Genomic DNA, 9,923 nt, shown 5'->3' on the forward strand with positions numbered 1-9,923 from the left:
TATTGCACCAGGGCCAGAGAGATAGCATAAAGGTAGGGTGTTTGCCTTGCATGCAGAAGGACAGTGGTTCGAACCCCAGCATCCCAGATGGTCCCCCGAGCCTGCTAAGAGCAATTTCTGAGTGTAGAGCTAGGAGTAACCCTTAAGCACTGCTGGTGTGACCCAAAAACAAAAACAAAAAAAAGATATTTCACTGTATCCTGGAGTGTTACTTCTGCTGAGCCCCTACAGTGAGCCCCACACAGATACTACAATGACAATAGCAAAGGGAAAGGAAGGGGGAATCTCCATAGTTAGAGTTTAAGGGCTTATGGGGTGATTTTTCTATTCAAAAAGACTGTGATTTTAGAGGGTATATGTGTATTCATGCCTGTGTGTGCTTGTAAATTGAAATTGGATTATCTCCATGCTGTTGTAGAAGCCACCTCCAGAACTCTTTTCATCCTGCAAATGTGAAATATTAGTATAATCATCCAACTTCTTTTACCCCTTGTCCACATCCTCCAGTACCCGTAATTCTATTTTCTATACATTTGATGACATTAGAACATTTGAATATTTGGTTAAGAGATAAGATAGTGGTGCTTGAGCTGATGCTGGGAATTGATTGGAATCAAGTGGGGACAAACCTCTTCTGGCTCTGAAGATTATAACAGAAGAAGGAAGAGGTGGAGAGCTGCTGTGACCCAGCCCTCAGAAACAAAGCAGGACTAAGAAAGGTTGGTTGCAGGCAGAGAAAGACCAGGTGGGGAAGAGTGAACCATGTGAAATGCAGCTCACACAGTGGGTGGATGTGGCCATGCTGAGGGGTTTGGAGTAGGAAGTGAGAACCATCCTGCATCAGCATAGTGTTGGCTGGGGTTCCTGGGTTCTGTACCAAGTCAGGCTGAGGAGGAAGCAGCCTCGTACATGGCAGGTGGCAGGAAGAGCAGATTTGACCACAAATTCTAAAACATAACAGATATATAAATGAACAAGGAATCCCCACACCTTGGTATCTACTGGTTTTCTTTTGAAGGTTCCTGTGGCATCACAAAACCTGAATTCGGATGACCTCTGACCTCCCTGGGTTTGGTAATTCACAGTTTGTATTTCTGGAACTGTGAAAATTGTCTTCCTTATTTTATTTATTTATTATTTTGGTTTGGTAGGTTTGGGTTTGGGGCACACCCAGTGGTACTCAGGAGCTACTCCTGGCTCTGTGTTCAGGGATTCCTTGGGGACCTGTGACCTGGAAATTAAACCCTGGCCTCTTGTATGCAAAACATGTGCTCTGCCTTTTGAGCTCTCTGGACTTCCTTATGACACTTTGACACTTTAGCTAATTGACCCCTAAGCCCAATTAATATCTGATGTGCTTCAGAAGCTACTGTATAAGTTGCTAATTATATATTTCACTTCCTAATTGGTTACTAATATATAGACATTTATTAGTTTTTTTCCCATGTATATAATTTCATATTCTATTATTGCTATTTCTTCATCTTTCTTTTATTTCTTTCTTTTATACCACATCTGACTTAGTGCTTGAGGAATCCTGGTGGTGCTCATGGGACGCTGGAGTACTGTGGATTGAACCTGAGTCCCCACCTGAAAAGCATATGCTATAAATTTTTTAGCTATCTCTCCAGACCCTATTTATCCTATTTTATCAAATTGTTTAGAACTTCTGGGTCAATTTATAATCACAGCTAGTGATTACTGTTTTCCTGAGGTAAGAAGAAAACTATAATCTTTTGATTCTAGATTCAAAATTAAGTTGGTAATACAATTTATATAGAAGACTCCCATGAGAACCTGCTAATATGTTCCAAAAATCAGCTAAAGGCAATATTCCCACCCGAGGTACTATCAGTATTTTGGGCCAGTTAATTCTTTGTGTTTTGGTACAGTGCTTTGTACTGTAGGGCATTTAACAGCATCTCTGGTTTCTACACACTGATTGTCAGTAGTATTCAATTCCAATTCTGATCATCAAAAATGTTTCCAGGGATTAAAGAGACAGAACAGCAAGTATGACACTCTGAGCCCTGTTATGAGAGAGCTCTGAGCACAGAGGCAGGAATAAGCCCTGAGTACTGCCACTCACTCCCTTACTTCCCAACAAAACAAAACAAAATGTTTCCAGGAATTGCCTGGGGACAGAGTTGAGAAGGATAAAAATCTCTTGCTTGAGAACCATTGACCTAGGCACAATTTAAAAAATGGCTGTAGAGAGAGAGCCTAACTAAACCACTTGGGCTGCGGCTAGGGGTAGGGGTTAAAGATTCTGCTGGGGAATACTGCAGTCACACTCTTTTATGGGCATCTTGGAATGCGGCTATTAAAAAAATGTCCATTTCCTCCTTTTCTTTTCCTTATTTGGTGAATTTGTTGTCAATGCTATGGGAGAAGGGAGGTTGTTTTTCTGGCTGCTACTTTGGGGAGCCTCTCCTGTCCTATCAATCTGTGCGGACTTCCGGCAGGAAATGGCACTCAAGGAAAGTTTTGAATCAAAGGAAGATGCTGGGTTAGCCAGTGGAAACAGGAAGTTGTTGCTGTGTCTTAACACAGCTTAGAAGAAAGTAAGAAGCAGAGAGAAAATTCACTGAACAGAAGTGGGAGGAGTGAAAAGAATGGAGTGGGTGGAGGTAGGGTTGAGGAGGAGAGAGGAAACCACATTACAAAGTCTTGATTCCCTTGGTGGGCTAGACTGAACAAAAAGATACTGGATGATGAATGTCATGTGGTAGAAAACGGGTCACGTAGTAACTGCCACCAAGGCTTTTGTAGTCTGGAATTGCACTGCTTTTCAGAGTAGTGTTACGCTATCCACAAAGTACTCTATTTAAGTCAATGCCATTTTCTCACTGTAGATATTGAAAGCGTATGTATACGTGATCAAATGCCCTTGAATAAACAAAGAGAAAGCAAAATATTCTTTGTTTTTGTTTTGTTTTGGGATACACCTGACCATGCTCAAGGGATACTCCTTTGCACTTAGGAATTACTCTGGGTAGGACAAAATGGGACCTCGCTACTGACATGCAAGACAAGCACCCTACCCACTGTACTATTACTCTAATCCTGAGAGAACCTGCATGTGGCAAAATGTTAGTAGCAGGTGAATAAAATGCAAGGTATATAATTTAGCATTGTATGTAGCCTGTATGTAGCTCTTCTTTGAATTAGAAAAATTGACAAATGAAAATTTGAGGCTTGGAGAGTTAGTTTAATAGGCTGAGCACAAGCTTTATATGCAGGAGGCCCAGAATTGATTCCTGATTACTGCTGATTGTACAATGAGAACTGCCAGCAGTAACTCCTAGCACTTGGGTACTGCCAGGTATAGAGCAAAAGCATAAACAAAAATGAAAAAATTAAAAATATTTTGAGGTAATGGGGAGAAGAATAATTATTAAAACTGATATTTAAGGGTGAATAGATTTATTTCATATTTATTTAAGAGTGAATAGAATCACAGACCTATGTTCAATGACTGGAATTGTCAGAACTTTGCCTTTCTGGATTAATATTTTCTCTCAAGAAAGAGGTTATAGATCTTAGTTTATAGAATTTGCTATCATTTATTCAATAAATAGTTCTTGGGAATAAAAATGTGATCTATGTTATTAGGAATACTAATCTGAAATAGACATTCTGCTTTATATAAATCAGCTGACAAGTAAATAACTTAAATGCAAAAAAAAAGATTAAAAAAATCTGTGAATCTCAGATGGTCACTTCAGCTCATCTTTTGTGGTGAACAGAAGTCCCAAGCTCAGCTCAGTCACAGGTACCAGTGAACATTAGTTCACAAATAGGTCCTGGCAAGGATCTGGCTACAAGGAAAAGTGAGAAACTGAGGTAATTTATACAAGATGCCTTGTAGTTATAGAAACAGTTTTTTTTCCCTAGTAGGATACAAATGTCAATTACTTTTTCAGAGTAAGATTAAGAAATAATTAAATGGAAAAAATATCACTACCCACACCTTTAAATACCTACTTTCTAGTACTGGGAATTAAAGTGTGAAGTCAACCTTAAAGCTGAGGAAATGCAAAGATAAAGAGAAGTACATGCCCATTGAAATTTTTAGACCGTTTTAGATTTGACTGTAAATTGCATTTTCTCTGGTTATTTTGGGCCTCTGCATTCTCAACTTTTTCTTCTCAGTAGCAACTTATCCCCTTAACAGCCTGGTATCTTCTTGCGTTCTTTTCTCTCCATCAAAATCTATTTTGAAGTCTGAAGAGATAGTACAGGGATCAAAGCACTTGTCTTAGACATAGTTAACCTGGGTTTGATCCCCAGCACTTTACATGGTCCTTGGAGCCCTGACAGGAATGATCCTTGAGAACAGATCCAGGTATAAGTCCTGACCACTGCTGCATATGGCCCCCAAACAAACAAAAAAGGTCTAATCTGGGGGCCAGGGGAGACACCTCTAAAGGCTGGAGCAAGCACATTCGCATGCATTAGCTCTAAGTTCGATCTCTGGTATCACATGATCCTCGAGCACACTGGGAGCAATGCCTTCCTCTCCCAGCTCTGGAATAGCCTTGCCTTTCCCCCTGGTCTCCAGGACCACAGGATTTATCCAAAAACAATCACAAAATCTATTTTTTTGGGTTGGGGTAATAGCATAGTGGTAGGGCGTCTGCCTTGCACACAGCCCATCCAGGATAGTTGGTGGTTCAAATCCCAGCATCCCATATGGTCCTCTGAGCCTGCCAGGAGAGATTTCTGAGCACAGAACCAGGAGTAACCCTTGAGCACCATTGGGTGTGACCCCCCCCCACACACATCCAAAATCTATTTTTCTGGAAAGATCTGATAAATTTACTCAGCGAGAGGCAGTGAATAATGGGAGTTAGTTTCAAACTGGCTTCAGGAGTGTTTACACCTGAGTACTTGACAGAGAAGGAACGAGTGTCTAACAGGATCAAAATCCTAGTGAGGAGGCTGGAGAAGCAAAGTGATAGGGGGCCAAGGACAAACCCCAGTGAACTCAAACTGAACCTCTAATATGTTACATATTCTGGGCCAGAGAGATAGTACAGCAGTAGGGTGTTTGCCTTGCATGCAGCCAACCTATGATAGACCTGGGTTCAATTCCTGGCATCCCATATGGTCCCTCGAGCCTGCTAGGAGTGATTTCTGAGCCAGAGCCAGGAGTAACCCCTGAGCACTGCTGGGTGTGGTCCAAAAGCAAAAAAAAAAAAAAAAAAAAAAAAAAAAAGTAACATCTTTTTGGACATGCTACCTTAGGCTTGTGGGTAAGGGTATAAACACAGGGATAGCTGAGGGGTGGGACTTTAATGGTGTATTCATCATGTAATTTTTTTTTTGCTTGTTTTGCCACCACCTGCAGTGCTGGGGTGGAGTGATGCTACTCCCAGCTCAGTTCTGGGGTGCTATTCTCTGCAGCAATCAAGGAATCACCCACCTGTACCAGGAATTGCACCCAGAGCCTGCCACATGCAAAGCAAGTGCTGCCACATCTCCTGGCTTAGCATAAATAATATTAAACTAGGTTGTTCTGACAAACCAATTGCAATTAATAACTTTGTAGAGTTAAGTGGTTCTCTGACTTAGGTTTACTGCTCTGTCTTTGAGAAACAAGTGAATAAATAGAGCAGACATTTGTCAAGAACTTTATGAACCGTGTCAAGGTTAATAATAAGTAAAATGTTATAAGTGGAGACAGGACAGCAACAGCTGTGAAACATTCTTAGAAGCGAGAATCTTGATAGCATGAAGTGAAATCGTGAGCTCAGTGTTTGCAGCTACTTCGGGTGCACAGAGAACCTTTAGAATCAGTATAAGGAAAACAATGTTTCTTTTATAAATCACACTTGCTTTGCACGCAAACTCTGATGACTGCAACGGGAAGATCAAGGGCATGTGGAGCCATGTTGGAGGAAGACCCTGATCAAACGTATGAGAATGTCCTGGCTGAGATCCAGTCTTTTGAGCTGCCCATTGAAGCTACTTTAAGGTAGAGAGCCCTTTGTCTTTACATTTTATTTTTTTTCTTTTGAGGTTACAGACCTGATGGTGCTCAGGGTTTCTTGTTCTGTGCTCAAGTGCTCAGGGGATTGAGACTTGGGTTGACTGTGTGCAAGGCAAATTCCCTACCTCCTGTATACTATTTCTCTTATTCTTTCGTTTGTTTGTTGTTTGTTTTTGGCCCATACCCAGCTGTCCTTGGTGGTTACTCCTGGTCTGCACTCAGAAAAGCACTCCTGACAGGCTTGGGGGACCGTATGAGATGCTGGGAATTGAATCTGGATTGACTGCGTGCAAGGCAGGTGTCCTACCCACTGTACTATCATTCCTGCCCTCTACATTTTATTCTCTTTTTGTTTGTTTTGTTTGGGTCACACCCGGCAGCACTCAGGGGTTACTCCTGGCTCTGTGCTAAAAAGTCGCTCCTGGCAGGCTCGGTGGACCATATAGGATGCCGGGAATTGAGCCCAGGTCTTTAGGGGACCTAAGGCTGTCCTTCCCCCTGTCTTTTATGTTTTCTTTGTAACAGAGTAAAAGTGTATTTTGAAAACAAATTTCAATTCTTTCTATCTCTAATTTGATTTCAAGCTTTTCATATTCTTTGAGAATGACAATAATTCAATAATCTACTTCCTTTGAAGGGGCATTATTTGTTTCTGGATTAATCACCATAAGGTTAAACAAATATAAATATCTTAAAAGGCCCCCCAAAAAGGGGGGTTTCCTGACATCTTTGAATATATTTTTAAGCTCCCTTTACATGAGCTGGCAGCTATTTTCTTTAAACTATCACTTATGAGGAACACAGAGAACAATTAGAGAAGTGAAATCAATTTTGGCGAAGATGAGTTGTGAGAAAAGGAAGAGCATTTGCTTTGTCGAGTTCTCAGTGAAATGGGGATCTCTTGGATATGTCCTAGTGTTATTTCCACTTAATATTTAAAATGGAGTCTTTGGGGGCTGGCGAGGTGGCACTAGAGGTAAGGTATCTGCCTTGCAAGCGCCAGCCAAGGAAAGACCACGGTTCCATCCCCCGGCATCCCATATGGTCCCCCCAAGCCAGGGGCAATTTCTGAGCGCTTAGCCAGGAGTAACCCCTGAGCATCAAACAGGTGTGGCCTGAAAAACCAAAAAAAAAAAAAATGGAGCCTTTGCTAATATTGGGATTAATTTCTGAACAAGGTCAAATGAAAGGCCATTTCTGGGATAAAAGGGAAACTTTTCCTATTGAATTCTGTCTGCCTGTATCTCAGGCCTGTCAGTATGAGAAGGGAACTGCAAGCAGAGATGAGACCATGACAATTGATAAACATTTGCTGACTAATATTTGGAGATGGAGTGAAAGGATTTGCAGGCAGGTGTTATCTTTTCAGGCAGAAAGGTCTTCGGGCCACGAGCTGCCCTGAAATAAATTCATATAGTTTAAGTAGGAATACATTTCTTTCAGTATTGAATGTTGATTTTGCATTAAATACATTTTGAAGCTTTTCAGAGGGTCCCTGGTAATGTTTGGGACATAGTCAGTCATTGCTATCTACCGGCTGATTCTTGGATTGCCAATGTGTAGACACAGGTGTCAAAAATTGTAACTCAATTATAACTACTCTGGCACCTTCATTTTTGTTTTGTTTTGTTTTGTTTTGTTCTTTGAGTCAGTACTTGTCAGTACTTGGGGGCTACTCCTAGCTCAGTGCTTAAGGGTAAGTCCTGGCACTACTTGGGGGACTGGGCAATATCGCAGGAATCTGGGACTCCAGAATACAAAGCTGTGCTTCAGTCCATTGAACCATTGTGCCAGCTTCCTTAAGCTTCATTTGCACCCCCATATTGCCCCAAATATCTTCAGCATTTGGCAATCAAAGACCTCTCCTAGATTTATCCCCAAGAATGGAGATTACACAAATATCCTTCCAGGTGCTGCCCTGTGACTGCCAATCTCAGAGGACTTGATAATGCCCACCACTAGCCTTGCTTGGGAGTAACAATACAGAATCAAGAACTTACTCTTCCATAGGTTGCACCAACTACATCAACGCTATTCTAAAGCTTGGAGCAACATTTTATTTGAGGTAATATCCCAAATTAGTTTTTCCAATCTATTCCTCTAATCATTTATTGGACAAAAACTTCTTAGACTTAGTAATTAATACCTTTCCATAATTGCACCCATCATCGATTTTCCAATGTCCACTATTTTATCTCCCTGCTCAGTGGAACATATAAGCTCTTGTGGTCAAGTATGAAAATTGGAAAATAAAGACAAGGTTTCCATTTTGACTAAGCTAGACTGTTTACTCTTTGACGATAGTATGAAACTTTCTTCCTCCTAAGGCTCGTGGTAATTTACTTTTCTTTCCCTCTCCTGCACTCAGACCTTGCTTACTATCAACTAACCCACCAAGCAAGGCACATCTCAAATATTCTTTCCCTTTGAAATCTATCTTTATCCTCCAACCAATGGGAGGTTGACCCAACCTTTGAAACTCTAGAAATAAAAGCCATTTTTCCTAACTCATTTTAACCTTCCAAAACTCTGTGCAGAAGCTTCCATTATGTCTGCCACTTAGTCACTAGATAAATATTAATAAAAGCAATTTGAGCTTCTGAGCTAATGGTGACCTTGTGAGGCAAAGAAAATATGGTAGTCCAGAGAGAAAGTCATCATTTCCAAAGAAGAAGATAAGGCAGACATATTTTAAGAGCTCCTTAGTTCTAAAGGCATAGGGAATGGGAAAAAGGTTCAGCTAGCAGCAAACTGGCCAGCCAGTCTACAGAGGCCTGCTGTGAGGGTCTGGAATGGCCAGTGAAGATAGAATTAGGACTCAGAAGATGGGCTGGGAAAGAAGAGCTCATTCTTGGGCTCTGTGCATAGATGGAGTGAGATTGAGTACTTCCACTGGTCTCCCCCTGTCATGGGAAAAAGGCCTCATTTCCACAAACATTCACTCTTGTCAACTCCTACAAGACTTTGTGTCCTCTCCCAGCACATTGTATTCTTCAGGAAAGAGATCTGGGTTGCCCTTCTCAAGGCCAGTGTTCACAGTGATGCCAGGTGCAATTTACTTCCCTAACAAGTCCTGTGATCAGAACTCTGAGTTAAATTTGTAGGAAAGTTACTTACAAGCGATAAATTTTTCTTCTTCTGAGTGTGCTAGTTTTCTGGACACACTCAGCAACACACATGGTCTGGGAAGATGGGTCCCCTCCCTCTGAGAGGTTGGGAAGAGGTTGTTGACATTGGTAACTATGATCTGGGGAACTGCCAGTGGTTTGGCCTTCTCTTTCATTGTGCCTGGTTGCCTTTCCCATGCCCCTACTCTACTGCGACTTCACATTGGCTATTTCGAGAGCAACCTTTTCCCAGATGGACTAGTTTGTCTTCTGTCTGAACCCCACAATGGGTCCTTGAGGTGTCTTCTTTCCCCTTTATTTTGTTTTGGAGAAATAGTGCACTAGAACTAAATGTTTCTAGACTCCTTGGTTTGACTCTCTGTATTAAATGGGATTATTGTTCCATCATTAAATTTTTTCCTTTTAATAGTTCTTTTTAATATTTTTGTCTCCCAATTCACAATACAGACCAGGCAAAGGGCTTGGGTTGAGGTGTATATGGGGTGCATTTACTGTACCTCCTCTTTCTATACAGTGTAAAGAACACAGCTTGTGGTAAGAATTGGGAGTCCTTATCTTTTCTTTTCTTTTTTTTTGATTTATATATGTGTTTACACACACACACACACACACACACACACACAATCCTTCACAGTGCAACATTCCCATGTCCAATATCCCAAGTGTCCTTCCTCCCCACCCCACACAGGCCTATACTCTAGATAGGCTTTCTACTTTCCTCATTCAGTCACATTTTGTTACGATAGTTCTCAGTGTAATAGTTTTTTATTTTATTTAATTAATTTATTTATTTATCCTTT

At 41.1% G+C, this 9,923-nt stretch overlaps 1 non-coding gene across 1 annotated transcript; it reads right to left on the reverse strand.

Moving 5' to 3' along the window:
* Window positions 1-9,545: 9,545 nt before the first annotated feature.
* Window positions 9,546-9,674, reverse strand: LOC125995633 (small nucleolar RNA SNORA51). The gene has a single exon (XR_007491126.1). It is a non-coding gene; the product is annotated as a small nucleolar RNA SNORA51 (small nucleolar RNA).
* Window positions 9,675-9,923: the final 249 nt, after the last annotated feature.

The sequence above is a fragment of the Suncus etruscus genome, chromosome 17, assembly GCF_024139225.1.
Source record: "Suncus etruscus isolate mSunEtr1 chromosome 17, mSunEtr1.pri.cur, whole genome shotgun sequence".
Classification (NCBI taxonomy): Eukaryota; Metazoa; Chordata; class Mammalia; order Eulipotyphla; family Soricidae; genus Suncus; species Suncus etruscus.